Source organism: Labrus mixtus, chromosome 22 (genome assembly GCF_963584025.1).
Source record: "Labrus mixtus chromosome 22, fLabMix1.1, whole genome shotgun sequence".
NCBI classification, from domain to species: domain Eukaryota; kingdom Metazoa; phylum Chordata; class Actinopteri; order Labriformes; family Labridae; genus Labrus; species Labrus mixtus.
The window spans coordinates 1,505,350-1,533,324 of NC_083633.1; the positions used below are offsets into that span (position 1 = coordinate 1,505,350).

Sequence of the window (27,975 nt, forward strand, 5' to 3'; positions counted from 1 at the left end):
ACAGGAGTTACTCTAGCATCGGTTGGTGGGCAATCCCGTGATAAAATATAGTCTATGCGAGAGGCTTTGGTGCCGTCACCACTGAACCAGGTGAAGCCCTCCTCTCTGGGATGCATGACTTTAAAACAGTCCAGTAGCTTAAAATCCCTACATAGGGCCCCAAATAAAACTGATGTTTTATCTACTTTAAAATCTTCCCCTGCTCCCCTCCTGTCTTTCTTGTTTAAAACACAATTAAAATCCCCTCCTACAACTAAAGGTTCCCTGCCTAGCATGTGGGACTGCAGGTCTTTTAAAAGGTCATACCTGTCATTTTTTTCGTTAAAACCATAGATATTTAGAACGTTAAAATCTCTTCCCATAAAAGTCAGGTATGCTAAAAGTGCCCTACCGTCTCTCACCACAGTGCTGCCCTTCACCAAGATTAGAGGGTTTTTAATTAAAATTGCCACGCCATCATTTTTGTTGTGGTGTGAACCGCTCCATATGGATTTATGTGGCCATAACTCCTCCCAATCCCTGTAGTTCTTTAAAAACGGTAGACCACATTCTTGTATTAAAAACACATCTGACTTAAAAGAGTTTAAGAAGGATAAAACAGATTGCGCTCTAACTTTGGACTTCACACTTCTCACATTGATGGTAGAGAAGGTGAGGGTCATAAGTATGGTTAAAAACAACAGGTAAGACATTTTAAAAGGCTAGTATTTAGAAGCAGTCGTCATACTTCTTGTGAAATTTGCTCTTCCTTCACCCCTATGGGGGAGGGGTGAGGGGTTTGAGCCTTTTTCCCCCGTCGGACTCCAGGTGGTGGCCTTTCTTGCAATCTTTTGTTGAAATGCGAGTCCTTAGGGGTTGATTGTAGGACTATATTTAGGAAAGAGACCTCATTTGGAGAATCGGAGGGGAAGACTCTGGGCTCCTCCACAGCTAAGCTGTCTGAGGAGTCCCCAGCTCTTCCCTTCTTTCCGGAGACTACTGGAGCCTCCGGGGACAATTCTGATAAAGGCCTCTTAGCCTGTTGGGCCGGGGGGAGGCTTCTTCGCTATCACGCTCACTCTCACAATCTCTCTCACTCTCACTCCCACTCTCACACTCACTCCCAATCTTACTTTCACCCTCAGAATGAGGTGTAGCTCCATCTTCTGCCTGTACTGCAGCGTCTTCTTCCACATGCTCCACTTGAGGAGCAGTAACAGGCCCCTCCCCCTCTCCCTCCTCACCTGACTCCTCTCCTCCAGTCACAGTATTTGGAGGGAGATTTGAAGTTTCTGGCTCAGGCTCTCCAAATAGCTCGTTAACCATTGCATTCTGTCCGCCATTTTCTTTTTCATTTCCGACCTTCTTTGCTGCCTTAACTTTGTTGGCAAAAGATTTCGGGCAATCTCTGAAGAGATGGTTGCTGTCTCCACAAAGATTACACTTTCTGCCATTGGTGCATTCCTCGAAAGTATGACCAATCTCTCTACACTTTCCACAAATAATCTGCTTACACGCTTCTGCAAGGTGTCCTTGCTCACCGCACTTGCGGCAGAGCTTGGGCTGGCCTTGATAATGAATGTAACCACGGTTGTGTCCCAGAACTATCACGGATGGCAGATGTTTCAGGCCCTGGAATCCCTGAGGGTCCTGCCATTGCTGGACAGGAACCCTCCAGGAACAGTTCCAGATACCATCCTCATCTCTCACCTTCATAGCTTGGACTTTGACCGTGCAATGTCTTCCCAGCCACATACATATGTCATCTGCATTCACCATTTCATTGAACATCCTGACAATGACCGTTTTGGAGGCATTGTCAGTCAGTTTCTCAACGTTAAACACAGAAAACTGGGCTCTTGCATTTTCAAAACGTGTCCAAAATTCTCTAAGCAGAATTGCTGAGTGAAAGCTTACATCAAAGCCTTTGCCTTGTGGTAAAGTGAGGATACAATTCAGGTCATCTGGGGTAAAGTTTAAGGCTTTTTGAAGTAGTTTTCTTGAAAAATCTAGCCTCGACATCCATAATGGCACATCATCAACTACTTTAAAAGCAAAACGGACACTGTGGTGCCTCCGCATTCCGGCACCACCAGCTAAATCACTAAAATCAACTAAAACAGTGAATAAATAGCTAAAAAACAATACCAAGAAAAGTTAAAACTAGAGAAAAAGTGACCAAACTTACCTTCGATGTTAGGAACCGGTTTATCCACCAGAGGAGGAGGCTCGCTCGAACAATATGGTCTTCTATGGAGCTACTTCAACTATGTGGAAGTTGAAATTGACCTCACAGAAGACAGACACTATCCTCCCAGTACTGCCAAAACCAGTGCCACAGACAGGCACAGGCTCAGACAGCGCAGGAGGCGATCGCAGTCAGGGTCTTATAAGCAAGATCGAAACAGCATCTGATAAGAACAGATACTACACTTGATCTTAGCCAAAAGGCAGAGAAGCGATGCCCCTGATAGGCTAAGGCCGGCATCACATTCCCCATACAGTCCTCCTCGCCCATGGCCCCGGCAAGCGAGCGTTGCTTTTCAGTGACGATCGGTAAAACGGAAGAGCAAACCCTTTGATCGAAGCACCTTTAAGACACATGCCTTACGTCAAGCTCTGAAAAATGACTTCAAACCCTCAACCACCAGATTTATCTGCAGCAGACTGAAGTGAACCAAAAGACAGGAGAAGATTGGGGCCTTTTATTGGCCCACAGCCGTTCTGTAAGGCAGATGTGCCGTGACTGGGATTTCACATTGATCAGAGCAAGGGCTGCTGAATCTGAAACAAATTTGATTGACGAGCGATATTGTGATCTAGCACTAGCAAAGAAACTGGCTGTGCATAGCTTTAAGCCACCTTTGAAATTCTTGTCGTCTGTCTGTCGCTACAGCCAGGTTGGAAGGCAGCGTCTCCCTATCTGTTTCCCCCTTATTACTTTTGACAATCCATCAGGGGAGAGTGCGAACGCAGTCCCCCACTACCACAAATTATGCAGTCAAGATTCCCACATTTGGGGAATTTGCATAGGTCAGCCCCGCCGGAGTGCAAAGACCAGTCCTCGCCGATAGCTACCGTCAGTGTGTGTGTGTGTGTTTTTCCCGCCAACAAAAGAACAGTCGAAGCAGCAGCTAGGCCAGAAACACTTTGCAACAATAACTGTTGATATGTTATTGTGTGTCTGTGTGCTACTACAGCAATAGCATACACAGAGTGGCAAATGGGGGAACTGGCACACAAATAACCCCCAACCTGACTAAAATTCCAGTTCATTTCAAAAAGCTTGCGTCCCGGCAGCATGTCAACGCAGTGACAAAGCCAGGCCAGACTCACACACACACACACATTTCTCTTAAACGCAGCGAAAAGAAAGGATTATTTTAAACACTGAAGAGAGGAGGGTGCACCGTTCCCGGAGGTAATGCAATACCGGGTCGATGCATGGAGTGGACGGAGCAAGCCCCTGTTCCATCTCCCAAGTCCAAAAATCAATTTAATATATGGTCCCCGGGTAGGGGACGTATCAGATACTAAACTGATAAGAACAGATTTTTTCTTTCGTAAAGTTTTATTGTCACAAAAACAATTTCAAGAATCTTTTATACAAGATATTATACTTTTAAAATCACATCTTGAATAAATAAACATTTTTAGCAATTAAACAAGTTGTGTTTACACTATGCATTAAAATGATAAATAGATGCATTTGTTTAATTGTTTACAGGGTTGTTTGAAAGTTTTATTGTTGTGTCGATATTTAGTCATGCCAAATTTTTTTTTTTTTTTTTAAATTCTGGAGCGAAGCTGGAAAAGATTCTCCTCAAAAGTTCATTGTTGTTCAGGAGCGCAGTGAGCCCTTACCAAGAAAAACTCAGTCTGCTCTCCCAAAGAGATGTGGTCTCTCGTGATCCTGTCTTTGTGCTCAGAGGAGACCCTCACCCTGCTGCTCCTTCCCACCTGCCTCTCCCGGAGAGTCAGGCCGCCGCTGCTTCGAACTTTTCCTGTGGGGCTCCGGCTCCTTCATCCGAATGGACACAGAGGCGATGTTTCTTTGTGACTGTGTCCTGGGCCCACCGCCTGCAGTGACAGTCTTTCTGGCCGTCACTGCTGCCGTATGGATCACAGCCACGGGGGGGGATCTGCTTGTGCTTCCTTGCCAGAAAGTTTGTGGAGGTCTGGGTGGCGGCTTGTGTGAAAGACCAGCTACGCTGGTGGGACCTCCCTTGCTGGCAAGCACGGGAATTAGTAAAGAGCCGGCTAGTGCCCACTGTTCTAATGCAGCGCTGCACTCCCAGAGTGATACCTTGCCGAACTCAGGGACGCCACAACCTGGTCGGCAGCGAGTTTTTGAGCTCCGGGAGTGCATTACGGACGTGACCGGGAGGATCTCATGAGCCACCATTGCTGACAGGTCCCGGAGTCTGTTTGGCAGAGCAGGTGGTTCACGTTGCGCCAAAGAGTGGTGGCTTTGCCTAGTGCAATCCTGCGCGCTGGACTCACTGGTAGTCGCTCCTGCACAACAATAGGAGAGAACAATGTTAATTAAAAAATACAACTCTTGTTTGAAACCAAGGTGTCTTAAAATGGTCAGGTTAAAAGAAAACTCTGTTGGTGAGCTGATGAAAGTCAAGTGTGTTAAAAGGATGCTTTTACTGTTTCCCACTAGCGTGCTGCCCTTCACGTCCTTCAAATAATACTGGTGTGTTAAAAACAGCGGGTATCCTTCCTGTTTTAAAAACACATCTGACAAAAAAGGTTAAGATGAGATGAAACCACATGAGCTCAAACTTTCAACGTTACACTTCTCAAAAGGAAAGTTCAGAGGGTGAAAGTCATAAATATGTTTTAAAACCAACAGACAAAGCATTTTAAAAACACTTGAAAAGAACCAGGTGTTACATTTCTTGTGAATGGAGCTCTTCCTTCACTCTTACTGGAGAAGTGTAAGGGTGTTGAGCTCCATTTCCCTTCCGGACTCTAGGGGGTGGCCTTTCACGCAGTCTTTTGTTAAACATCGAGTCCTTCGGGGTTGATTGCAGAGCTATGTTTAAAAAGGAGGCCTCATTGGGGGAATCGGAGGGGAAGACTCTGGGCTCCTCCACAGATGAACTGTCTGAGAAGTTCCCAGCTCTTCCCCTCTTCTCCAAGACTACTGGAGACTCCGGAGACAATTCTGATAATGGCCTCTTAGCCTGCTGGGCCAGGGGGAGGGGCACTTCCTCACTCTCACTCTCACTCCCAGAGCAAGAAAAGCCAGAGCTAGTTCCGCCCTCTGCCTGCACTGCACCCCCCCCCTCCTCCTCCATACTCTCCACTTGAGGGGCAGTTGCTGCAGGCCCCTCCCCCTCTCCCTCTCCCTCCTCACCTGACTCCTCTCCTCCAGTCACAGGATTTGGAGGGAGATTTGAATTTTCTGGCTCAGGCTCTCCAAATAGCTCGTTAACTATTGCATTCTGTCCGCCATTTTCTTTTTCATTTCCGACCTTCTTTGCTGCCTTAACTTTGTTGGCAAAAGATTTTGGGCAATCTCTGAAGAGATGGTTGCTGTCTCCACAAAGATTACACTTTCTGCCATTGGTGCATTCCTCGAAAGTATGACCAATCTCTCTACACTTTCCACAAATAATCTGCTTACACGCTTCTGCAAGGTGTCCTTGCTCACCGCACTTGCGGCAGAGCTTGGGCTGGCCTTGATAATGAATGTAACCACGGTTGTGTCCCAAAACTATCATGGATGGCAGATGTTTCAGGCCCTGGAAGCCCTGAGGGTCCTGCCATTGCTGGACAGGAACCCTCCAGGAACAGTTCCAGATACCATCCTCATCTCTCACCTTCATAGCTTGGCCTTTGACCGTGCAATGTCTTCCCAGCCACATACATATGTCATCTGCATTCACCATTTCATTGAACATCCTGACAATGACCGTTTTGGAGGCATTGTCAGTCAGTTTCTCAACGTTAAACACAGGAAACTGGGCTCTTGCATTTTCAAAACGTGTCCAAAATTCTCTAAGCAGAATTGCTGAGCGAAAGCTTACATCAAAGCCTTTGCCTTGTGGTAAAGTGAGGATACAATTCAGGTCGTCTGGGGTAAAGTTTAAGGCTTTTTGAAGTAGTTTTCTTGAAAAATCCAGCCTCGACATCCATAATGGCACATCATCAACTACTTTGAAAGCAAAACGGACACTGTGGTGCCTCCGCATGCCGGCACTAGCAGCCGACATGGTGGAGGCACCACAGGCTAAAACACTAAAATCAACTAAAACAGTGAATAAATAGCTAAAAAACAATACCTACAAAAGTTTAAAACTAGAGAAGAAGTGACCAAACTTACCTTGGATGTTAGGAACCAGTTTAGCCACCAGAGGAGGAGGCTCGCTCGAACAATATGGTCTTCTATGGAGCTACCTCAACTATGTGGAAGTTGAAATTGACTTCACAGAAGACAAACACTATCCTCCCAGTACTGCCAAAACCAGTGCCACAGACAGGCACAGGCTCAGACAACGCAGGAGGCGATCGCAGTCAGGGTCTCATAGGTAAGATCGAAACAGCATCACATTTCTCTTAAACGCAGCGAAAAGAAACATGCAAACCACCGAAATCAGAGTTTTCTGCACTGGGTGTCCCTTCTACTTGTCCTCAACACAGAGGAAAGTTTTGTGTTGAGGCCTGGTAGGGCTTGTCTTTCTACATTCAAGTGGAGAAATAAGGCTCACCATTCTAACAGGAAGTGCCACACTTCCACATCAAAGCCGACCGATAGCTACCGCCAGTGTGTGTGTGTTTTTTTACCGCCAACAAAAGAACAGTCGAAGCAGCAGCTAGGCCAGAAACACTTTGCAACAATAACTGTTGATATGTTATTGTGTGTCTGTGTGCTACTACAGCAATAGCATACACAGAGTGGCAAATGGGGGAACTGGCACACAAATAACCCCCAACCTGACTAAAATTCCAGTTCATTTCAAAAAGCTTGAGTCCCGGCAGCATGTCAACGCAGTGACAAAGCCAGGCCAGACTCACACACACATTTCTCTTAAACGCAGCGGAAAGAAAGGATTATTTTAAACACTGAAGAGAGGAGGGTGCACCGTTCCCGGAGGTACTGCAATACCGGGTCGATGCGTGGAGTGGACGGAGCAAGCCCCTGTTCCATCTCCCAAGTCCAAAAATCAATTTAATATATGGTCCCCGGGTAGGGGACGTATCAGATATTAAACTGATAAGAACAGATACTACACTTGATCTTAGCCAAAAGGCCGAGAAGCGATGCCCCTGATAGGCTAAGGCCGGCATCACATTCCCCATACAGTCCTCCTCGCCCATGGCCCCGGCAAGCGAGCGTTGCTTTTCAGTGACGATCGCTAAAAACGGAGGAGCAAACCCTTTGATCGAAGCACCTTTAAGACACATGCCTTACGTCAAGCTCTGAAAAATGACTTCAAACCCTCAACCACCAGATTTATCTGCAGCAGACTGAAGTGAACCAGAAGACAGGAGAAGATTGGGGCCTTTTATTGGCCCACAGCCGTTCTGTAAGGCAGATGTGCCGTGACTGGGATTTCACATTGATCAGAGCAAGGGCTGCTGAATCTGAAACAAAGTTGATTGACGAGCGATATTGTGATCTAGCACTAGCAAAGAAACTGGCTGTGCATAGCTTTAAGCCACCTTTGAAATTCTTGTCGTCTGTCTGTCGCTACAGCCAGGTTGGAAGGCAGCGTCTCCCTATCTGTTTCCCCCTTATTACTTTTGACAATCCATCAGGGGAGAGCGCGAACGCAGTCCCCCACTACCACAAATTATGCAGTCGAGATTCCCACATTTGGGGAATTCGCATAGGTCAGCCCCGCCGGAGTGCAATGGCCAGGCCTCGCCATGGGTGAACCACCTTCTTGATCATGGTATCTCCCCTGCCAGGTAAGTATGAGTTGTACGGCTCAGGGCAAAAGGAGTCCTTCACAGGACCATCGCCCTCACTGACGGTCCCAACAACATGCAAACCACCGAAATCAGAGTTTTCTGCACTGGGTGTCCCTTCTACTTGTCCTCAACACAGAGGAAAGTTTTGTGTTGAGGCCCGGTAGGGCTTGTCTTTCTACATTCAAGTGGAGAAATAAGGCTCACCATTCTAACAGGAAGTGCCACACTTCCACATCAAAGCCGACCGATAGCTACCGCCAGTGTGTGTGTGTGTGTGTGTGTGTGTTTTTTTACCGCCAACAAAAGAACAGTCGAAGCAGCAGCTAGGCCAGAAACACTTTGCAACAATAACTGTTGATATGTTATTGTGTGTCTGTGTGCTACTACAGCAATAGCATACACAGAGTGGCAAATGGGGGAACTGGCACACAAATAACCCCCAACCTGACTAAAATTCCAGTTCATTTCAAAAAGCTTGAGTCCCGGCAGCATGTCAACGCAGTGACAAAGCCAGGCCAGACTCACACACACATTTCTCTTAAACGCAGCGGAAAGAAAGGATTATTTTAAACACTGAAGAGAGGAGGGTGCACCGTTCCCGGAGGTACTGCAATACCGGGTCGATGCGTGGAGTGGACGGAGCAAGCCCCTGTTCCATCTCCCAAGTCCAAAAATCAATTTAATATATGGTCCCCGGGTAGGGGACGTATCAGATATTAAACTGATAAGAACAGATACTACACTTGATCTTAGCCAAAAGGCCGAGAAGCGATGCCCCTGACAGGCTATGGCCGGCATCACATTCCCCATACAGTCCTCCTCGCCCATGGCCCCGGTAAGCGAGCGTTGCTTTTCAGTGACGATCGGTAAAACGGAAGAGCAAACCCTTTGATCGAAGCACCTTTAAGACACATGCCTTACGTCAAGCTCTGAAAAATGACTTCAAACCCTCAACCACCAGATTTATCTGCAGCAGACTGAAGTGAACCAAAAGACAGGAGAAGATTGGGGCCTTTTATTGGCCCACAGCCGTTCTGTAAGGCAGATGTGCCGTGACTGGGATTTCACATTGATCAGAGCAAGGGCTGCTGAATCTGAAACAAAGTTGATTGACGAGCGATATTGTGATCTAGCACTAGCAAAGAAACTGGCTGTGCATAGCTTTAAGCCACCTTTGAAATTCTTGTCGTCTGTCTGTCACTACAGCCAGGTTGGAAGGCAGCGTCTCCCTATCTGTTTCCCCCTTATTACTTTTGACAATCCATCAGGGGAGAGCGCGAACGCAGTCCCCCACTACCACAAATTATGCAGTCGAGATTCCCACATTTGGGGAATTCGCATAGGTCAGCCCCGCCGGAGTGCAATGGCCAGGCCTCGCCATGGGTGAACCACCTTCTTGATCATGGTATCTCCCCTGCCAGGTAAGTATGAGTTGTACGGCTCAGGGCAAAAGGAGTCCTTCACAGGACCATCGCCCTCACTGACGGTCCCAACAACATGCAAACCACCGAAATCAGAGTTTTCTGCACTGGGTGTCCCTTCTACTTGTCCTCAACACAGAAGAAAGTTTTGTGTTGAGGCCCGGTAGGGCTTGTCTTTCTACATTCAAGTGGAGAAATAAGGCTCACCATTCTAACAGGAAGTGCCACACTTCCACATCAAAGCCGACCGATAGCTACCGCCAGTGTGTGTGTGTGTGTGTGTGTGTTTTTTTACCGCCAACAAAAGAACAGTCGAAGCAGCAGCTAGGCCAGAAACACTTTGCAACAATAACTGTTGATATGTTATTGTGTGTCTGTGTGCTACTACAGCAATAGCATACACAGAGTGGCAAATGGGGGAACTGGCACACAAATAACCCCCAACCTGACTAAAATTCCAGTTCATTTCAAAAAGCTTGAGTCCCGGCAGCATGTCAACGCAGTGACAAAGCCAGGCCAGACTCACACACACATTTCTCTTAAACGCAGCGGAAAGAAAGGATTATTTTAAACACTGAAGAGAGGAGGGTGCACCGTTCCCGGAGGTACTGCAATACCGGGTCGATGCGTGGAGTGGACGGAGCAAGCCCCTGTTCCATCTCCCAAGTCCAAAAATCAATTTAATATATGGTCCCCGGGTAGGGGACGTATCAGATATTAAACTGATAAGAACAGATACTACACTTGATCTTAGCCAAAAGGCCGAGAAGCGATGCCCCTGATAGGCTAAGGCCGGCATCACATTCCCCATACAGTCCTCCTCGCCCATGGCCCCGGCAAGCGAGCGTTGCTTTTCAGTGACGATCGCTAAAAACGGAAGAGCAAACCCTTTGATCGAAGCACCTTTAAGACACATGCCTTACGTCAAGCTCTGAAAAATGACTTCAAACCCTCAACCACCAGATTTATCTGCAGCAGACTGAAGTGAACCAGAAGACAGGAGAAGATTGGGGCCTTTTATTGGCCCACAGCCGTTCTGTAAGGCAGATGTGCCGTGACTGGGATTTCACATTGATCAGAGCAAGGGCTGCTGAATCTGAAACAAAGTTGATTGACGAGCGATATTGTGATCTAGCACTAGCAAAGAAACTGGCTGTGCATAGCTTTAAGCCACCTTTGAAATTCTTGTCGTCTGTCTGTCGCTACAGCCAGGTTGGAAGGCAGCGTCTCCCTATCTGTTTCCCCCTTATTACTTTTGACAATCCATCAGGGGAGAGCGCGAACGCAGTCCCCCACTACCACAAATTATGCAGTCGAGATTCCCACATTTGGGGAATTCGCATAGGTCAGCCCCGCCGGAGTGCAATGGCCAGGCCTCGCCATGGGTGAACCACCTTCTTGATCATGGTATCTCCCCTGCCAGGTAAGTATGAGTTGTACGGCTCAGGGCAAAAGGAGTCCTTCACAGGACCATCGCCCTCACTGACGGTCCCAACAACATGCAAACCACCGAAATCAGAGTTTTCTGCACTGGGTGTCCCTTCTACTTGTCCTCAACACAGAGGAAAGTTTTGTGTTGAGGCCCGGTAGGGCTTGTCTTTCTACATTCAAGTGGAGAAATAAGGCTCACCATTCTAACAGGAAGTGCCACACTTCCACATCAAAGCCGACCGATAGCTACCGCCAGTGTGTGTGTGTGTGTGTGTGTGTGTTTTTTTACCGCCAACAAAAGAACAGTCGAAGCAGCAGCTAGGCCAGAAACACTTTGCAACAATAACTGTTGATATGTTATTGTGTGTCTGTGTGCTACTACAGCAATAGCATACACAGAGTGGCAAATGGGGGAACTGGCACACAAATAACCCCCAACCTGACTAAAATTCCAGTTCATTTCAAAAAGCTTGAGTCCCGGCAGCATGTCAACGCAGTGACAAAGCCAGGCCAGACTCACACACACATTTCTCTTAAACGCAGCGGAAAGAAAGGATTATTTTAAACACTGAAGAGAGGAGGGTGCACCGTTCCCGGAGGTACTGCAATACCGGGTCGATGCGTGGAGTGGACGGAGCAAGCCCCTGTTCCATCTCCCAAGTCCAAAAATCAATTTAATATATGGTCCCCGGGTAGGGGACGTATCAGATATTAAACTGATAAGAACAGATACTACACTTGATCTTAGCCAAAAGGCCGAGAAGCGATGCCCCTGACAGGCTAAGGCCGGCATCACATTCCCCATACAGTCCTCCTCGCCCATGGCCCCGGTAAGCGAGCGTTGCTTTTCAGTGACGATCGGTAAAACGGAAGAGCAAACCCTTTGATCGAAGCACCTTTAAGACACATGCCTTACGTCAAGCTCTGAAAAATGACTTCAAACCCTCAACCACCAGATTTATCTGCAGCAGACTGAAGTGAACCAAAAGACAGGAGAAGATTGGGGCCTTTTATTGGCCCACAGCCGTTCTGTAAGGCAGATGTGCCGTGACTGGGATTTCACATTGATCAGAGCAAGGGCTGCTGAATCTGAAACAAAGTTGATTGACGAGCGATATTGTGATCTAGCACTAGCAAAGAAACTGGCTGTGCATAGCTTTAAGCCACCTTTGAAATTCTTGTCGTCTGTCTGTCACTACAGCCAGGTTGGAAGGCAGCGTCTCCCTATCTGTTTCCCCCTTATTACTTTTGACAATCCATCAGGGGAGAGCGCGAACGCAGTCCCCCACTACCACAAATTATGCAGTCGAGATTCCCACATTTGGGGAATTCGCATAGGTCAGCCCCGCCATGGGTGAACCACCTTCTTGATCATGGTATCTCCCCTGCCAGGTAAGTATGAGTTGTACGGCTCAGGGCAAAAGGAGTCCTTCACAGGACCATCGCCCTCACTGACGGTCCCAACAACATGCAAACCACCGAAATCAGAGTTTTCTGCACTGGGTGTCCCTTCTACTTGTCCTCAACACAGAAGAAAGTTTTGTGTTGAGGCCCGGTAGGGCTTGTCTTTCTACATTCAAGTGGAGAAATAAGGCTCACCATTCTAACAGGAAGTGCCACACTTCCACATCAAAGCCGACCGATAGCTACCGCCAGTGTGTGTGTGTGTGTGTGTGTGTTTTTTTACCGCCAACAAAAGAACAGTCGAAGCAGCAGCTAGGCCAGAAACACTTTGCAACAATAACTGTTGATATGTTATTGTGTGTCTGTGTGCTACTACAGCAATAGCATACACAGAGTGGCAAATGGGGGAACTGGCACACAAATAACCCCCAACCTGACTAAAATTCCAGTTCATTTCAAAAAGCTTGAGTCCCGGCAGCATGTCAACGCAGTGACAAAGCCAGGCCAGACTCACACACACATTTCTCTTAAACGCAGCGGAAAGAAAGGATTATTTTAAACACTGAAGAGAGGAGGGTGCACCGTTCCCGGAGGTACTGCAATACCGGGTCGATGCGTGGAGTGGACGGAGCAAGCCCCTGTTCCATCTCCCAAGTCCAAAAATCAATTTAATATATGGTCCCCGGGTAGGGGACGTATCAGATATTAAACTGATAAGAACAGATACTACACTTGATCTTAGCCAAAAGGCCGAGAAGCGATGCCCCTGATAGGCTAAGGCCGGCATCACATTCCCCATACAGTCCTCCTCGCCCATGGCCCCGGCAAGCGAGCGTTGCTTTTCAGTGACGATCGCTAAAAACGGAAGAGCAAACCCTTTGATCGAAGCACCTTTAAGACACATGCCTTACGTCAAGCTCTGAAAAATGACTTCAAACCCTCAACCACCAGATTTATCTGCAGCAGACTGAAGTGAACCAGAAGACAGGAGAAGATTGGGGCCTTTTATTGGCCCACAGCCGTTCTGTAAGGCAGATGTGCCGTGACTGGGATTTCACATTGATCAGAGCAAGGGCTGCTGAATCTGAAACAAATTTGATTGACGAGCGATATTGTGATCTAGCACTAGCAAAGAAACTGGCTGTGCATAGCTTTAAGCCACCTTTGAAATTCTTGTCGTCTGGCTGTCGCTACAGCCAGGTTGGAAGGCAGCGTCTCCCTATCTGTTTCCCCCTTATTACTTTTGACAATCCATCAGGGGAGAGCGCGAACGCAGTCCCCCACTACCACAAATTATGCAGTCGAGATTCCCACATTTGGGGAATTCGCATAGGTCAGCCCCGCCGGAGTGCAATGGCCAGGCCTCGCCATGGGTGAACCACCTTCTTGATCATGGTATCTCCCCTGCCAGGTAAGTATGAGTTGTACGGCTCAGGGCAAAAGGAGTCCTTCACAGGACCATCGCCCTCACTGACGGTCCCAACAACATGCAAACCACCGAAATCAGAGTTTTCTGCACTGGGTGTCCCTTCTACTTGTCCTCAACACAGAGGAAAGTTTTGTGTTGAGGCCCGGTAGGGCTTGTCTTTCTACATTCAAGTGGAGAAATAAGGCTCACCATTCTAACAGGAAGTGCCACACTTCCACATCAAAGCCGACCGATAGCTACCGCCAGTGTGTGTGTGTGTGTTTTTTTACCGCCAACAAAAGAACAGTCGAAGCAGCAGCTAGGCCAGAAACACTTTGCAACAATAACTGTTGATATGTTATTGTGTGTCTGTGTGCTACTACAGCAATAGCATACACAGAGTGGCAAATGGGGGAACTGGCACACAAATAACCCCCAACCTGACTAAAATTCCAGTTCATTTCAAAAAGCTTGAGTCCCGGCAGCATGTCAACGCAGTGACAAAGCCAGGCCAGACTCACACACACATTTCTCTTAAACGCAGCGGAAAGAAAGGATTATTTTAAACACTGAAGAGAGGAGGGTGCACCGTTCCCGGAGGTACTGCAATACCGGGTCGATGCGTGGAGTGGACGGAGCAAGCCCCTGTTCCATCTCCCAAGTCCAAAAATCAATTTAATATATGGTCCCCGGGTAGGGGACGTATCAGATATTAAACTGATAAGAACAGATACTACACTTGATCTTAGCCAAAAGGCCGAGAAGCGATGCCCCTGATAGGCTAAGGCCGGCATCACATTCCCCATACAGTCCTCCTCGCCCATGGCCCCGGCAAGCGAGCGTTGCTTTTCAGTGACGATCGGTAAAACGGAAGAGCAAACCCTTTGATCGAAGCACCTTTAAGACACATGCCTTACGTCAAGCTCTGAAAAATGACTTCAAACCCTCAACCACCAGATTTATCTGCAGCAGACTGAAGTGAACCAAAAGACAGGAGAAGATTGGGGCCTTTTATTGGCCCACAGCCGTTCTGTAAGGCAGATGTGCCGTGACTGGGATTTCACATTGATCAGAGCAAGGGCTGCTGAATCTGAAACAAAGTTGATTGACGAGCGATATTGTGATCTAGCACTAGCAAAGAAACTGGCTGTGCATAGCTTTAAGCCACCTTTGAAATTCTTGTCGTCTGTCTGTCGCTACAGCCAGGTTGGAAGGCAGCGTCTCCCTATCTGTTTCCCCCTTATTACTTTTGACAATCCATCAGGGGAGAGCGCGAACGCAGTCCCCCACTACCACAAATTATGCAGTCGAGATTCCCACATTTGGGGAATTCGCATAGGTCAGCCCCGCCGGAGTGCAATGGCCAGGCCTCGCCATGGGTGAACCACCTTCTTGATCATGGTATCTCCCCTGCCAGGTAAGTATGAGTTGTACGGCTCAGGGCAAAAGGAGTCCTTCACAGGACCATCGCCCTCACTGACGGTCCCAACAACATGCAAACCACCGAAATCAGAGTTTTCTGCACTGGGTGTCCCTTCTACTTGTCCTCAACACAGAGGAAAGTTTTGTGTTGAGGCCCGGTAGGGCTTGTCTTTCTACATTCAAGTGGAGAAATAAGGCTCACCATTCTAACAGGAAGTGCCACACTTCCACATCAAAGCCGACCGATAGCTACCGCCAGTGTGTGTGTGTGTGTGTGTGTGTGTTTTTTTACCGCCAACAAAAGAACAGTCGAAGCAGCAGCTAGGCCAGAAACACTTTGCAACAATAACTGTTGATATGTTATTGTGTGTCTGTGTGCTACTACAGCAATAGCATACACAGAGTGGCAAATGGGGGAACTGGCACACAAATAACCCCCAACCTGACTAAAATTCCAGTTCATTTCAAAAAGCTTGAGTCCCGGCAGCATGTCAACGCAGTGACAAAGCCAGGCCAGACTCACACACACATTTCTCTTAAACGCAGCGGAAAGGAAGGATTATTTTAAACACTGAAGAGAGGAGGGTGCACCGTTCCCAGAGGTACTGCAATACCGGGTCGATGCGTGGAGTGGACGGAGCAAGCCCCTGTTCCATCTCCCAAGTCCAAAAATCAATTTAATATATGGTCCCCGGGTAGGGGACGTATCAGATATTAAACTGATAAGAACAGATACTACACTTGATCTTAGCCAAAAGGCCGAGAAGCGATGCCCCTGATAGGCTAAGGCCGGCATCACATTCCCCATACAGTCCTCCTCGCCCATGGCCCCGGCAAGCGAGCGTTGCTTTTCAGTGACGATCGCTAAAAACGGAAGAGCAAACCCTTTGATCGAAGCACCTTTAAGACACATGCCTTACGTCAAGCTCTGAAAAATGACTTCAAACCCTCAACCACCAGATTTATCTGCAGCAGACTGAAGTGAACCAGAAGACAGGAGAAGATTGGGGCCTTTTATTGGCCCACAGCCGTTCTGTAAGGCAGATGTGCCGTGACTGGGATTTCACATTGATCAGAGCAAGGGCTGCTGAATCTGAAACAAATTTGATTGACGAGCGATATTGTGATCTAGCACTAGCAAAGAAACTGGCTGTGCATAGCTTTAAGCCACCTTTGAAATTCTTGTCGTCTGTCTGTCGCTACAGCCAGGTTGGAAGGCAGCGTCTCCCTATCTGTTTCCCCCTTATTACTTTTGACAATCCATCAGGGGAGAGCGCGAACGCAGTCCCCCACTACCACAAATTATGCAGTCGAGATTCCCACATTTGGGGAATTCGCATAGGTCAGCCCCGCCGGAGTGCAATGGCCAGGCCTCGCCATGGGTGAACCACCTTCTTGATCATGGTATCTCCCCTGCCAGGTAAGTATGAGTTGTACGGCTCAGGGCAAAAGGAGTCCTTCACAGGACCATCGCCCTCACTGACGGTCCCAACAACATGCAAACCACCGAAATCAGAGTTTTCTGCACTGGGTGTCCCTTCTACTTGTCCTCAACACAGAAGAAAGTTTTGTGTTGAGGCCCGGTAGGGCTTGTCTTTCTACATTCAAGTGGAGAAATAAGGCTCACCATTCTAACAGGAAGTGCCACACTTCCACATCAAAGCCGACCGATAGCTACCGCCAGTGTGTGTGTGTGTGTGTGTGTGTGTTTTTTTACCGCCAACAAAAGAACAGTCGAAGCAGCAGCTAGGCCAGAAACACTTTGCAACAATAACTGTTGATATGTTATTGTGTGTCTGTGTGCTACTACAGCAATAGCATACACAGAGTGGCAAATGGGGGAACTGGCACACAAATAACCCCCAACCTGACTAAAATTCCAGTTCATTTCAAAAAGCTTGAGTCCCGGCAGCATGTCAACGCAGTGACAAAGCCAGGCCAGACTCACACACACATTTCTCTTAAACGCAGCGGAAAGAAAGGATTATTTTAAACACTGAAGAGAGGAGGGTGCACCGTTCCCGGAGGTACTGCAATACCGGGTCGATGCGTGGAGTGGACGGAGCAAGCCCCTGTTCCATCTCCCAAGTCCAAAAATCAATTTAATATATGGTCCCCGGGTAGGGGACGTATCAGATATTAAACTGATAAGAACAGATACTACACTTGATCTTAGCCAAAAGGCCGAGAAGCGATGCCCCTGATAGGCTAAGGCCGGCATCACATTCCCCATACAGTCCTCCTCGCCCATGGCCCCGGCAAGCGAGCGTTGCTTTTCAGTGACGATCGGTAAAACGGAAGAGCAAACCCTTTGATCGAAGCACCTTTAAGACACATGCCTTACGTCAAGCTCTGAAAAATGACTTCAAACCCTCAACCACCAGATTTATCTGCAGCAGACTGAAGTGAACCAAAAGACAGGAGAAGATTGGGGCCTTTTATTGGCCCACAGCCGTTCTGTAAGGCAGATGTGCCGTGACTGGGATTTCACATTGATCAGAGCAAGGGCTGCTGAATCTGAAACAAAGTTGATTGACGAGCGATATTGTGATCTAGCACTAGCAAAGAAACTGGCTGTGCATAGCTTTAAGCCACCTTTGAAATTCTTGTCGTCTGTCTGTCACTACAGCCAGGTTGGAAGGCAGCGTCTCCCTATCTGTTTCCCCCTTATTACTTTTGACAATCCATCAGGGGAGAGCGCGAACGCAGTCCCCCACTACCACAAATTATGCAGTCGAGATTCCCACATTTGGGGAATTCGCATAGGTCAGCCCCGCCGGAGTGCAATGGCCAGGCCTCGCCATGGGTGAACCACCTTCTTGATCATGGTATCTCCCCTGCCAGGTAAGTATGAGTTGTACGGCTCAGGGCAAAAGGAGTCCTTCACAGGACCATCGCCCTCACTGACGGTCCCAACAACATGCAAACCACCGAAATCAGAGTTTTCTGCACTGGGTGTCCCTTCTACTTGTCCTCAACACAGAGGAAAGTTTTGTGTTGAGGCCCGGTAGGGCTTGTCTTTCTACATTCAAGTGGAGAAATAAGGCTCACCATTCTAACAGGAAGTGCCACACTTCCACATCAAAGCCGACCGATAGCTACCGCCAGTGTGTGTGTGTGTGTTTTTTTACCGCCAACAAAAGAACAGTCGAAGCAGCAGCTAGGCCAGAAACACTTTGCAACAATAACTGTTGATATGTTATTGTGTGTCTGTGTGCTACTACAGCAATAGCATACACAGAGTGGCAAATGGGGGAACTGGCACACAAATAACCCCCAACCTGACTAAAATTCCAGTTCATTTCAAAAAGCTTGAGTCCCGGCAGCATGTCAACGCAGTGACAAAGCCAGGCCAGACTCACACACACATTTCTCTTAAACGCAGCGGAAAGAAAGGATTATTTTAAACACTGAAGAGAGGAGGGTGCACCGTTCCCGGAGGTACTGCAATACCGGGTCGATGCGTGGAGTGGACGGAGCAAGCCCCTGTTCCATCTCCCAAGTCCAAAAATCAATTTAATATATGGTCCCCGGGTAGGGGACGTATCAGATATTAAACTGATAAGAACAGATACTACACTTGATCTTAGCCAAAAGGCCGAGAAGCGATGCCCCTGATAGGCTAAGGCCGGCATCACATTCCCCATACAGTCCTCCTCGCCCATGGCCCCGGCAAGCGAGCGTTGCTTTTCAGTGACGATCGGTAAAACGGAAGAGCAAACCCTTTGATCGAAGCACCTTTAAGACACATGCCTTACGTCAAGCTCTGAAAAATGACTTCAAACCCTCAACCACCAGATTTATCTGCAGCAGACTGAAGTGAACCAAAAGACAGGAGAAGATTGGGGCCTTTTATTGGCCCACAGCCGTTCTGTAAGGCAGATGTGCCGTGACTGGGATTTCACATTGATCAGAGCAAGGGCTGCTGAATCTGAAACAAAGTTGATTGACGAGCGATATTGTGATCTAGCACTAGCGAAGAAACTGGCTGTGCATAGCTTTAAGCCACCTTTGAAATTCTTGTCGTCTGTCTGTCACTACAGCCAGGTTGGAAGGCAGCGTCTCCCTATCTGTTTCCCCCTTATTACTTTTGACAATCCATCAGGGGAGAGCGCGAACGCAGTCCGCCACTACCACAAATTATGCAGTCGAGATTCCCACATTTGGGGAATTCGCATAGGTCAGCCCCGCCGGAGTGCAATGGCCAGGCCTCGCGATGGGTGAACCACCTTCTTGATCATGGTATCTCCCCTGCCAGGTAAGTATGAGTTGTACGGCTCAGGGCAAAAGGAGTCCTTCACAGGACCATCGCCCTCACTGACGGTCCCAACAACATGCAAACCACCGAAATCAGAGTTTTCTGCACTGGGTGTCCCTTCTACTTGTCCTCAACACAGAAGAAAGTTTTGTGTTGAGGCCCGGTAGGGCTTGTCTTTCTACATTCAAGTGGAGAAATAAGGCTCACCATTCTAACAGGAAGTGCCACACTTCCACATCAAAGCCGACCGATAGCTACCGCCAGTGTGTGTGTGTGTGTTTTTTTACCGCCAACAAAAGAACAGTCGAAGCAGCAGCTAGGCCAGAAACACTTTGCAACAATAACTGTTGATATGTTATTGTGTGTCTGTGTGCTACTACAGCAATAGCATACACAGAGTGGCAAATGGGGGAACTGGCACACAAATAACCCCCAACCTGACTAAAATTCCAGTTCATTTCAAAAAGCTTGAGTCCCGGCAGCATGTCAACGCAGTGACAAAGCCAGGCCAGACTCACACACACATTTCTCTTAAACGCAGCGGAAAGAAAGGATTATTTTAAACACTGAAGAGAGGAGGGTGCACCGTTCCCGGAGGTACTGCAATACCGGGTCGATGCGCGGAGTGGACGGAGCAAGCCCCTGTTCCGTCTCCCAAGTCCAAAAATCAATTTAATATATGGTCCCCGGGTAGGGGACGTATCAGATATTAAACTGATAAGAACAGATACTACACTTGATCTTAGCCAAAAGGCCGAGAAGCGATGCCCCTGATAGGCTAAGGCCGGCATCACATTCCCCATACAGTCCTCCTCGCCCATGGCCCCGGCAAGCGAGCGTTGCTTTTCAGTGACGATCGGTAAAACGGAAGAGCAAACCCTTTGATCGAAGCACCTTTAAGACACATGCCTTACGTCAAGCTCTGAAAAATGACTTCAAACCCTCAACCACCAGATTTATCTGCAGCAGACTGAAGTGAACCAAAAGACAGGAGAAGATTGGGGCCTTTTATTGGCCCACAGCCGTTCTGTAAGGCAGATGTGCCGTGACTGGGATTTCACATTGATCAGAGCAAGGGCTGCTGAATCTGAAACAAAGTTGATTGACGAGCGATATTGTGATCTAGCACTAGCGAAGAAACTGGCTGTGCATAGCTTTAAGCCACCTTTGAAATTCTTGTCGTCTGTCTGTCACTACAGCCAGGTTGGAAGGCAGCGTCTCCCTATCTGTTTCCCCCTTATTACTTTTGACAATCCATCAGGGGAGAGCGCGAATGCAGTCCCCCACTACCACAAATTATGCAGTCGAGATTCCCACATTTGGGGAATTCGCATAGGTCAGCCCCGCCGGAGTGCAATGGCCAGGCCTCGCGATGGGTGAACCACCTTCTTGATCATGGTATCTCCCCTGCCAGGTAAGTATGAGTTGCACGGCTCAGGGCAAAAGGAGTCCTTCACAGGACCATCGCCCTCACTGACGGTCCCAACAACATGCAAACCACCGAAATCAGAGTTTTCTGCACTGGGTGTCCCTTCTACTTGTCCTCAACACAGAAGAAAGTTTTGTGTTGAGGCCCGGTAGAGCTTGTCTTTCTACATTCAAGTGGAGAAATAAGGCTCACCATTCTAACAGGAAGTGCCACACTTCCACATCAAAGCCGACCGATAGCTACCGCCAGTGTGTGTGTGTGTGTGTTTTTTTACCGCCAACAAAAGAACAGTCGAAGCAGCAGCTAGGCCAGAAACACTTTGCAACAATAACTGTTGATATGTTATTGTGTGTCTGTGTGCTACTACAGCAATAGCATACACAGAGTGGCAAATGGGGGAACTGGCACACAAATAACCCCCAACCTGACTAAAATTCCAGTTCATTTCAAAAAGCTTGAGTCCCGGCAGCATGTCAACGCAGTGACAAAGCCAGGCCAGACTCACACACACATTTCTCTTAAACGCAGCGGAAAGAAAGGATTATTTTAAACACTGAAGAGAGGAGGGTGCACCGTTCCCGGAGGTACTGCAATACCGGGTCGATGCATGGAGTGGACGGAGCAAGCCCCTGTTCCATCTCCCAAGTCCAAAAATCAATTTAATATATGGTCCCCGGGTAGGGGACGTATCAGATATTAAACTGATAAGAACAGATACTACACTTGATCTTAGCCAAAAGGCCGAGAAGCGATGCCCCTGATAGGCTAAGGCCGGCATCACATTCCCCATACAGTCCTCCTCGCCCATGGCCCCGGCAAGCGAGCGTTGCTTTTCAGTGACGATCGGTAAAACGGAAGAGCAAACCCTTTGATCGAAGCACCTTTAAGACACATGCCTTACGTCAAGCTCTGAAAAATGACTTCAAACCCTCAACCACCAGATTTATCTGCAGCAGACTGAAGTGAACCAAAAGACAGGAGAAGATTGGGGCCTTTTATTGGCCCACAGCCGTTCTGTAAGGCAGATGTGCCGTGACTGGGATTTCACATTGATCAGAGCAAGGGCTGCTGAATCTGAAACAAAGTTGATTGACGAGCGATATTGTGATCTAGCACTAGCAAAGAAACTGGCTGTGCATAGCTTTAAGCCACCTTTGAAATTCTTGTCGTCTGTCTGTCACTACAGCCAGGTTGGAAGGCAGCGTCTCCCTATCTGTTTCCCCCTTATTACTTTTGACAATCCATCAGGGGAGAGCGCGAACGCAGTCCCCCACTACCACAAATTATGCAGTCGAGATTCCCACATTTGGGGAATTCGCATAGGTCAGCCCCGCCGGAGTGCAATGGCCAGGCCTCGCGATGGGTGAACCACCTTCTTGATCATGGTATCTCCCCTGCCAGGTAAGTATGAGTTGTACGGCTCAGGGCAAAAGGAGTCCTTCACAGGACCATCGCCCTCACTGACGGTCCCAACAACATGCAAACCACCGAAATCAGAGTTTTCTGCACTGGGTGTCCCTTCTACTTGTCCTCAACACAGAAGAAAGTTTTGTGTTGAGGCCCGGTAGGGCTTGTCTTTCTACATTCAAGTGGAGAAATAAGGCTCACCATTCTAACAGGAAGTGCCACACTTCCACATCAAAGCCGACCGATAGCTACCGCCAGTGTGTGTGTGTGTGTGTGTGTGTGTGTTTTTTTACCGCCAACAAAAGAACAGTCGAAGCAGCAGCTAGGCCAGAAACACTTTGCAACAATAACTGTTGATATGTTATTGTGTGTCTGTGTGCTACTACAGCAATAGCATACACAGAGTGGCAAATGGGGGAACTGGCACACAAATAACCCCCAACCTGACTAAAATTCCAGTTCATTTCAAAAAGCTTGAGTCCCGGCAGCATGTCAACGCAGTGACAAAGCCAGGCCAGACTCACACACACATTTCTCTTAAACGCAGCGGAAAGAAAGGATTATTTTAAACACTGAAGAGAGGAGGGTGCACCGTTCCCGGAGGTACTGCAATACCGGGTCGATGCGTGGAGTGGACGGAGCAAGCCCCTGTTCCATCTCCCAAGTCCAAAAATCAATTTAATATATGGTCCCCGGGTAGGGGACGTATCAGATATTAAACTGATAAGAACAGATACTACACTTGATCTTAGCCAAAAGGCCGAGAAGCGATGCCCCTGATAGGCTAAGGCCGGCATCACATTCCCCATACAGTCCTCCTCGCCCATGGCCCCGGCAAGCGAGCGTTGCTTTTCAGTGACGATCGGTAAAACGGAAGAGCAAACCCTTTGATCGAAGCACCTTTAAGACACATGCCTTACGTCAAGCTCTGAAAAATGACTTCAAACCCTCAACCACCAGATTTATCTGCAGCAGACTGAAGTGAACCAAAAGACAGGAGAAGATTGGGGCCTTTTATTGGCCCACAGCCGTTCTGTAAGGCAGATGTGCCGTGACTGGGATTTCACATTGATCAGAGCAAGGGCTGCTGAATCTGAAACAAAGTTGATTGACGAGCGATATTGTGATCTAGCACTAGCAAAGAAACTGGCTGTGCATAGCTTTAAGCCACCTTTGAAATTCTTGTCGTCTGTCTGTCACTACAGCCAGGTTGGAAGGCAGCGTCTCCCTATCTGTTTCCCCCTTATTACTTTTGACAATCCATCAGGGGAGAGCGCGAACGCAGTCCCCCACTACCACAAATTATGCAGTCGAGATTCCCACATTTGGGGAATTCGCATAGGTCAGCCCCGCCGGAGTGCAATGGCCAGGCCTCGCCATGGGTGAACCACCTTCTTGATCATGGTATCTCCCCTGCCAGGTAAGTATGAGTTGTACGGCTCAGGGCAAAAGGAGTCCTTCACAGGACCATCGCCCTCACTGACGGTCCCAACAACATGCAAACCACCGAAATCAGAGTTTTCTGCACTGGGTGTCCCTTCTACTTGTCCTCAACACAGAAGAAAGTTTTGTGTTGAGGCCCGGTAGGGCTTGTCTTTCTACATTCAAGTGGAGAAATAAGGCTCACCATTCTAACAGGAAGTGCCACACTTCCACATCAAAGCCGACCGATAGCTACCGCCAGTGTGTGTGTGTGTGTTTTTTTACCGCCAACAAAAGAACAGTCGAAGCAGCAGCTAGGCCAGAAACACTTTGCAACAATAACTGTTGATATGTTATTGTGTGTCTGTGTGCTACTACAGCAATAGCATACACAGAGTGGCAAATGGGGGAACTGGCACACAAATAACCCCCAACCTGACTAAAATTCCAGTTCATTTCAAAAAGCTTGAGTCCCGGCAGCATGTCAACGCAGTGACAAAGCCAGGCCAGACTCACACACACATTTCTCTTAAACGCAGCGGAAAGAAAGGATTATTTTAAACACTGAAGAGAGGAGGGTGCACCGTTCCCGGAAGTACTGCAATACCGGGTCGATGCGTGGAGTGGACGGAGCAAGCCCCTGTTCCATCTCCCAAGTCCAAAAATCAATTTAATATATGGTCCCCGGGTAGGGGACATATCAGATATTAAACTGATAAGAACAGATACTACACTTGATCTTAGCCAAAAGGCCGAGAAGCGATGCCCCTGATAGGCTAAGGCCGGCATCACATTCCCCATACAGTCCTCCTCGCCCATGGCCCCGGCAAGCGAGCGTTGCTTTTCAGTGACGATCGGTAAAACGGAAGAGCAAACCCTTTGATCGAAGCACCTTTAAGACACATGCCTTACGTCAAGCTCTGAAAAATGACTTCAAACCCTCAACCACCAGATTTATCTGCAGCAGACTGAAGTGAATCAAAAGACAGGAGAAGATTGGGGCCTTTTATTGGCCCACAGCCGTTCTGTAAGGCAGATGTGCCGTGACTGGGATTTCACATTGATCAGAGCAAGGGCTGCTGAATCTGAAACAAAGTTGATTGACGAGCGATATTGTGATCTAGCACTAGCAAAGAAACTGGCTGTGCATAGCTTTAAGCCACCTTTGAAATTCTTGTCGTCTGTCTGTCACTACAGCCAGGTTGGAAGGCAGCGTCTCCCTATCTGTTTCCCCCTTATTACTTTTGACAATCCATCAGGGGAGAGCGCGAACGCAGTCCCCCACTACCACAAATTATGCAGTCGAGATTCCCACATTTGGGGAATTCGCATAGGTCAGCCCCGCCGGAGTGCAATGGCCAGGCCTCGCGATGGGTGAACCACCTTCTTGATCATGGTATATCCCCTGCCAGGTAAGTATGAGTTGTACGGCTCAGGGCAAAAGGAGTCCTTCACAGGACCATCGCCCTCACTGACGGTCCCAACAACATGCAAACCACCGAAATCAGAGTTTTCTGCACTGGGTGTCCCTTCTACTTGTCCTCAACACAGAAGAAAGTTTTGTGTTGAGGCCCGGTAGGGCTTGTCTTTCTACATTCAAGTGGAGAAATAAGGCTCACCATTCTAACAGGAAGTGCCACACTTCCACATCAAAGCCGACCGATAGCTACCGCCAGTGTGTGTGTGTGTGTTTTTTTACCGCCAACAAAAGAACAGTCGAAGCAGCAGCTAGGCCAGAAACACTTTGCAACAATAACTGTTGATATGTTATTGTGTGTCTGTGTGCTACTACAGCAATAGCATACACAGAGTGGCAAATGGGGGAACTGGCACACAAATAACCCCCAACCTGACTAAAATTCCAGTTCATTTCAAAAAGCTTGAGTCCCGGCAGCATGTCAACGCAGTGACAAAGCCAGGCCAGACTCACACACACATTTCTCTTAAACGCAGCGGAAAGAAAGGATTATTTTAAACACTGAAGAGAGGAGGGTGCACCGTTCCCGGAGGTACTGCAATACCGGGTCGATGCGTGGAGTGGACGGAGCAAGCCCCTGTTCCATCTCCCAAGTCCAAAAATCAATTTAATATATGGTCCCCGGGTAGGGGACGTATCAGATATTAAACTGATAAGAACAGATACTACACTTGATCTTAGCCAAAAGGCCGAGAAGCGATGCCCCTGATAGGCTAAGGCCGGCATCACATTCCCCATACAGTCCTCCTCGCCCATGGCCCCGGCAAGCGAGCGTTGCTTTTCAGTGACGATCGCTAAAAACGGAAGAGCAAACCCTTTGATCGAAGCACCTTTAAGACACATGCCTTACGTCAAGCTCTGAAAAATGACTTCAAACCCTCAACCACCAGATTTATCTGCAGCAGACTGAAGTGAACCAGAAGACAGGAGAAGATTGGGGCCTTTTATTGGCCCACAGCCGTTCTGTAAGGCAGATGTGCCGTGACTGGGATTTCACATTGATCAGAGCAAGGGCTGCTGAATCTGAAACAAATTTGATTGACGAGCGATATTGTGATCTAGCACTAGCAAAGAAACTGGCTGTGCATAGCTTTAAGCCACCTTTGAAATTCTTGTCGTCTGTCTGTCGCTACAGCCAGGTTGGAAGGCAGCGTCTCCCTATCTGTTTCCCCCTTTTTACTTTTGACAATCCATCAGGGGAGAGCGCGAACGCAGTCCCCCACTACCACAAATTATGCAGTCGAGATTCCCACATTTGGGGAATTCGCATAGGTCAGCCCCGCCGGAGTGCAATGGCCAGGCCTCGCCATGGGTGAACCACCTTCTTGATCATGGTATCTCCCCTGCCAGGTAAGTATGAGTTGTACGGCTCAGGGCAAAAGGAGTCCTTCACAGGACCATCGCCCTCACTGACGGTCCCAACAACATGCAAACCACCGAAATCAGAGTTTTCTGCACTGGGTGTCCCTTCTACTTGTCCTCAACACAGAAGAAAGTTTTGTGTTGAGGCCCGGTAGGGCTTGTCTTTCTACATTCAAGTGGAGAAATAAGGCTCACCATTCTAACAGGAAGTGCCACACTTCCACATCAAAGCCGACCGATAGCTACCGCCAGTGTGTGTGTGTGTGTGTGTGTTTTTTTACCGCCAACAAAAGAACAGTCGAAGCAGCAGCTAGGCCAGAAACACTTTGCAACAATAACTGTTGATATGTTATTGTGTGTCTGTGTGCTACTACAGCAATAGCATACACAGAGTGGCAAATGGGGGAACTGGCACACAAATAACCCCCAACCTGACTAAAATTCCAGTTCATTTCAAAAAGCTTGAGTCCCGGCAGCATGTCAACGCAGTGACAAAGCCAGGCCAGACTCACACACACATTTCTCTTAAACGCAGCGGAAAGAAAGGATTATTTTAAACACTGAAGAGAGGAGGGTGCACCGTTCCCGGAGGTACTGCAATACCGGGTTGATGCGTGGAGTGGACGGAGCAAGCCCCTGTTCCATCTCCCAAGTCCAAAAATCAATTTAATATATGGTCCCCGGGTAGGGGACGTATCAGATATTAAACTGATAAGAACAGATACTACACTTGATCTTAGCCAAAAGGCCGAGAAGCGATGCCCCTGACAGGCTAAGGCCGGCATCACATTCCCCATACAGTCCTCCTCGCCCATGGCCCCGGTAAGCGAGCGTTGCTTTTCAGTGACGATCGGTAAAACGGAAGAGCAAACCCTTTGATCGAAGCACCTTTAAGACACATGCCTTACGTCAAGCTCTGAAAAATGACTTCAAACCCTCAACCACCAGATTTATCTGCAGCAGACTGAAGTGAACCAAAAGACAGGAGAAGATTGGGGCCTTTTATTGGCCCACAGCCGTTCTGTAAGGCAGATGTGCCGTGACTGGGATTTCACATTGATCAGAGCAAGGGCTGCTGAATCTGAAACAAAGTTGATTGACGAGCGATATTGTGATCTAGCACTAGCAAAGAAACTGGCTGTGCATAGCTTTAAGCCACCTTTGAAATTCTTGTCGTCTGTCTGTCGCTACAGCCAGGTTGGAAGGCAGCGTGTCCCTATCTGTTTCCCCCTTATTACTTTTGACAATCCATCAGGGGAGAGCGCGAACGCAGTCCCCCACTACCACAAATTATGCAGTCGAGATTCCCACATTTGGGGAATTCGCATAGGTCAGCCCCGCCGGAGTGCAATGGCCAGGCCTCGCCATGGGTGAACCACCTTCTTGATCATGGTATCTCCCCTGCCAGGTAAGTATGAGTTGTACGGCTCAGGGCAAAAGGAGTCCTTCACAGGACCATCGCCCTCACTGACGGTCCCAACAACATGCAAACCACCGAAATCAGAGTTTTCTGCACTGGGTGTCCCTTCTACTTGTCCTCAACACAGAGGAAAGTTTTGTGTTGAGGCCCGGTAGGGCTTGTCTTTCTACATTCAAGTGGAGAAATAAGGCTCACCATTCTAACAG

The 27,975-nt window shown here is 48.2% G+C and overlaps 30 non-coding genes and 3 pseudogenes across 30 annotated transcripts; all 33 read right to left on the minus strand.

Moving 5' to 3' along the window:
* Positions 1-2,346: 2,346 nt before the first annotated feature.
* Positions 2,347-2,442, minus strand: LOC132956993 (U2 spliceosomal RNA; annotated as a pseudogene).
* A 492-nt stretch (positions 2,443-2,934) lies between these two features.
* LOC132957283 (U1 spliceosomal RNA) lies at positions 2,935-3,066 on the minus strand (annotated as a pseudogene).
* A 312-nt stretch (positions 3,067-3,378) lies between these two features.
* Positions 3,379-3,569, minus strand: LOC132956969 (U2 spliceosomal RNA). Its single transcript, XR_009666213.1, has one exon. It is a non-coding gene; the product is annotated as a U2 spliceosomal RNA (small nuclear RNA).
* A 3,496-nt stretch (positions 3,570-7,065) lies between these two features.
* Positions 7,066-7,256, minus strand: LOC132957327 (U2 spliceosomal RNA). The gene has a single exon (XR_009666534.1). It is a non-coding gene; the product is annotated as a U2 spliceosomal RNA (small nuclear RNA).
* A 493-nt stretch (positions 7,257-7,749) lies between these two features.
* On the minus strand, positions 7,750-7,913 carry LOC132957117 (U1 spliceosomal RNA). Its single transcript, XR_009666335.1, has one exon. It is a non-coding gene; the product is annotated as a U1 spliceosomal RNA (small nuclear RNA).
* Positions 7,914-8,490: 577 nt separating this feature from the next.
* On the minus strand, positions 8,491-8,681 carry LOC132957328 (U2 spliceosomal RNA). The gene has a single exon (XR_009666535.1). It is a non-coding gene; the product is annotated as a U2 spliceosomal RNA (small nuclear RNA).
* Positions 8,682-9,173: 492 nt separating this feature from the next.
* Positions 9,174-9,337, minus strand: LOC132957128 (U1 spliceosomal RNA). Its single transcript, XR_009666346.1, has one exon. It is a non-coding gene; the product is annotated as a U1 spliceosomal RNA (small nuclear RNA).
* A 575-nt stretch (positions 9,338-9,912) lies between these two features.
* On the minus strand, positions 9,913-10,103 carry LOC132957330 (U2 spliceosomal RNA). Its single transcript, XR_009666536.1, has one exon. It is a non-coding gene; the product is annotated as a U2 spliceosomal RNA (small nuclear RNA).
* A 493-nt stretch (positions 10,104-10,596) lies between these two features.
* LOC132957139 (U1 spliceosomal RNA) lies at positions 10,597-10,760 on the minus strand. Its single transcript, XR_009666357.1, has one exon. It is a non-coding gene; the product is annotated as a U1 spliceosomal RNA (small nuclear RNA).
* Positions 10,761-11,337: 577 nt separating this feature from the next.
* On the minus strand, positions 11,338-11,528 carry LOC132957331 (U2 spliceosomal RNA). Its single transcript, XR_009666537.1, has one exon. It is a non-coding gene; the product is annotated as a U2 spliceosomal RNA (small nuclear RNA).
* Positions 11,529-12,020: 492 nt separating this feature from the next.
* LOC132957280 (U1 spliceosomal RNA) lies at positions 12,021-12,160 on the minus strand (annotated as a pseudogene).
* A 575-nt stretch (positions 12,161-12,735) lies between these two features.
* On the minus strand, positions 12,736-12,926 carry LOC132957333 (U2 spliceosomal RNA). The gene has a single exon (XR_009666539.1). It is a non-coding gene; the product is annotated as a U2 spliceosomal RNA (small nuclear RNA).
* A 493-nt stretch (positions 12,927-13,419) lies between these two features.
* LOC132957151 (U1 spliceosomal RNA) lies at positions 13,420-13,583 on the minus strand. The gene has a single exon (XR_009666368.1). It is a non-coding gene; the product is annotated as a U1 spliceosomal RNA (small nuclear RNA).
* Positions 13,584-14,150: 567 nt separating this feature from the next.
* Positions 14,151-14,341, minus strand: LOC132957334 (U2 spliceosomal RNA). The gene has a single exon (XR_009666540.1). It is a non-coding gene; the product is annotated as a U2 spliceosomal RNA (small nuclear RNA).
* A 492-nt stretch (positions 14,342-14,833) lies between these two features.
* Positions 14,834-14,997, minus strand: LOC132957162 (U1 spliceosomal RNA). Its single transcript, XR_009666379.1, has one exon. It is a non-coding gene; the product is annotated as a U1 spliceosomal RNA (small nuclear RNA).
* Positions 14,998-15,574: 577 nt separating this feature from the next.
* On the minus strand, positions 15,575-15,765 carry LOC132956898 (U2 spliceosomal RNA). The gene has a single exon (XR_009666151.1). It is a non-coding gene; the product is annotated as a U2 spliceosomal RNA (small nuclear RNA).
* Positions 15,766-16,258: 493 nt separating this feature from the next.
* Positions 16,259-16,422, minus strand: LOC132957174 (U1 spliceosomal RNA). Its single transcript, XR_009666390.1, has one exon. It is a non-coding gene; the product is annotated as a U1 spliceosomal RNA (small nuclear RNA).
* A 577-nt stretch (positions 16,423-16,999) lies between these two features.
* Positions 17,000-17,190, minus strand: LOC132957335 (U2 spliceosomal RNA). The gene has a single exon (XR_009666541.1). It is a non-coding gene; the product is annotated as a U2 spliceosomal RNA (small nuclear RNA).
* Positions 17,191-17,682: 492 nt separating this feature from the next.
* Positions 17,683-17,846, minus strand: LOC132957185 (U1 spliceosomal RNA). Its single transcript, XR_009666401.1, has one exon. It is a non-coding gene; the product is annotated as a U1 spliceosomal RNA (small nuclear RNA).
* Positions 17,847-18,413: 567 nt separating this feature from the next.
* On the minus strand, positions 18,414-18,604 carry LOC132957336 (U2 spliceosomal RNA). Its single transcript, XR_009666542.1, has one exon. It is a non-coding gene; the product is annotated as a U2 spliceosomal RNA (small nuclear RNA).
* Positions 18,605-19,096: 492 nt separating this feature from the next.
* On the minus strand, positions 19,097-19,260 carry LOC132957276 (U1 spliceosomal RNA). Its single transcript, XR_009666488.1, has one exon. It is a non-coding gene; the product is annotated as a U1 spliceosomal RNA (small nuclear RNA).
* A 567-nt stretch (positions 19,261-19,827) lies between these two features.
* LOC132956896 (U2 spliceosomal RNA) lies at positions 19,828-20,018 on the minus strand. The gene has a single exon (XR_009666149.1). It is a non-coding gene; the product is annotated as a U2 spliceosomal RNA (small nuclear RNA).
* Positions 20,019-20,510: 492 nt separating this feature from the next.
* LOC132957272 (U1 spliceosomal RNA) lies at positions 20,511-20,674 on the minus strand. The gene has a single exon (XR_009666484.1). It is a non-coding gene; the product is annotated as a U1 spliceosomal RNA (small nuclear RNA).
* Positions 20,675-21,243: 569 nt separating this feature from the next.
* On the minus strand, positions 21,244-21,434 carry LOC132957496 (U2 spliceosomal RNA). The gene has a single exon (XR_009666700.1). It is a non-coding gene; the product is annotated as a U2 spliceosomal RNA (small nuclear RNA).
* Positions 21,435-21,926: 492 nt separating this feature from the next.
* On the minus strand, positions 21,927-22,090 carry LOC132957201 (U1 spliceosomal RNA). The gene has a single exon (XR_009666416.1). It is a non-coding gene; the product is annotated as a U1 spliceosomal RNA (small nuclear RNA).
* Positions 22,091-22,669: 579 nt separating this feature from the next.
* On the minus strand, positions 22,670-22,860 carry LOC132957337 (U2 spliceosomal RNA). The gene has a single exon (XR_009666543.1). It is a non-coding gene; the product is annotated as a U2 spliceosomal RNA (small nuclear RNA).
* Positions 22,861-23,352: 492 nt separating this feature from the next.
* On the minus strand, positions 23,353-23,516 carry LOC132957197 (U1 spliceosomal RNA). The gene has a single exon (XR_009666412.1). It is a non-coding gene; the product is annotated as a U1 spliceosomal RNA (small nuclear RNA).
* A 567-nt stretch (positions 23,517-24,083) lies between these two features.
* LOC132957324 (U2 spliceosomal RNA) lies at positions 24,084-24,274 on the minus strand. Its single transcript, XR_009666531.1, has one exon. It is a non-coding gene; the product is annotated as a U2 spliceosomal RNA (small nuclear RNA).
* Positions 24,275-24,766: 492 nt separating this feature from the next.
* LOC132957269 (U1 spliceosomal RNA) lies at positions 24,767-24,930 on the minus strand. Its single transcript, XR_009666481.1, has one exon. It is a non-coding gene; the product is annotated as a U1 spliceosomal RNA (small nuclear RNA).
* A 567-nt stretch (positions 24,931-25,497) lies between these two features.
* LOC132957339 (U2 spliceosomal RNA) lies at positions 25,498-25,688 on the minus strand. Its single transcript, XR_009666545.1, has one exon. It is a non-coding gene; the product is annotated as a U2 spliceosomal RNA (small nuclear RNA).
* Positions 25,689-26,181: 493 nt separating this feature from the next.
* On the minus strand, positions 26,182-26,345 carry LOC132957208 (U1 spliceosomal RNA). Its single transcript, XR_009666423.1, has one exon. It is a non-coding gene; the product is annotated as a U1 spliceosomal RNA (small nuclear RNA).
* A 573-nt stretch (positions 26,346-26,918) lies between these two features.
* On the minus strand, positions 26,919-27,109 carry LOC132956902 (U2 spliceosomal RNA). Its single transcript, XR_009666155.1, has one exon. It is a non-coding gene; the product is annotated as a U2 spliceosomal RNA (small nuclear RNA).
* A 492-nt stretch (positions 27,110-27,601) lies between these two features.
* On the minus strand, positions 27,602-27,765 carry LOC132957222 (U1 spliceosomal RNA). Its single transcript, XR_009666435.1, has one exon. It is a non-coding gene; the product is annotated as a U1 spliceosomal RNA (small nuclear RNA).
* Between the last annotated feature and the right edge of the window lie 210 nt (positions 27,766-27,975).